The sequence below is a fragment of the Phalaenopsis equestris genome, unplaced genomic scaffold (assembly GCF_001263595.1).
Source record: "Phalaenopsis equestris unplaced genomic scaffold, ASM126359v1 Scaffold217262, whole genome shotgun sequence".
NCBI lineage: Eukaryota > Viridiplantae > Streptophyta > Magnoliopsida > Asparagales > Orchidaceae > Phalaenopsis > Phalaenopsis equestris.
In genome coordinates, this window is record NW_018235799.1 from 44704 (window position 1) to 45807 (window position 1104).

Genomic DNA, 1104 nt, shown 5'->3' on the forward strand with positions numbered 1-1104 from the left:
AATTATGACATTTTTGGATAATTTCATAAGTTTCTTCTAATGGTACACATCTTTGAATAATTAGATCCTTTCCTTGTTTATATAAAAAAGGGTCATCCCAAAAATAAGACTTAGCTTTAGAAATAAATTTTCTCTTTTGTTGGTATGTCATTCCATAAGGTATAATATCGCTAACAATAAATTTTGCAATGTCAGCATAACACAGAACATGCCACTCATTAATAGTGAACAATTTTTCATCTGAAAAATGTTCATTAATTTCTTTTTCAAAACAGAGTGGTTTTTCTAACTCAAGCCTGGACAAATGATTAAAAATTTAGTTTTCAGTCCCCTTTCGATCTACTATTTCAAAATCAAATTCTTGCAAAAGAAGAATCCATATTATAAGTCTAGGTTTAACATCCTTCTTTTTTTAAGTACTTAATAGTAGAATGATCTGTATGCACTACACAATGAATTCCAATTAAATTTGATCTAAATTTATCAAAAGCATATACTGTTGCTAATAACTCTTTTTCAGTTATTGTATAATTGATTTGAGTTTCATTAAGAGTTTTACAATCATAGTAAATTACTTTGAAAATTCTATAATATCTTTGTCCTAAAACAGCTCATATAGCATAATCACTAGCATCACACATCAATTCAAAAGGTTTTCCCAGTTTTTGTGAAACTATAATCGGTGCAGTGATTAATTTTTCTTTTAATAATTAAAAGCTTTTAGGCATTCTTCATCAAAATTGAAAATTGCATCTTTCTCCAGTAAATGGCATAAAGGCTTAGCAATCTTCGAAAAGTCTTTAATATATCGTGTAGAATCCCGCATGTCCTAAAAAACTCCTAATTTCCCTTACATTTGTTGGATAAGGTAAATTAACAATCACTTCAATTTAGCAGGATCTACTTTTATACTATTTTCTGATATTTAATGTCCCAATACAATTCCTCCTGCTACAATAAATTGGCATTTTTCCTAGTTAAGGACTATATTTGTATCTTCACAATGCTTAAGAACTTTGGATAAATGTTCTAAACAAGATTCAAATGAAGTTCCAAACACTGAAAAGTCATCCATGAATACTTCAATCCCTTTTTCAATTAAAT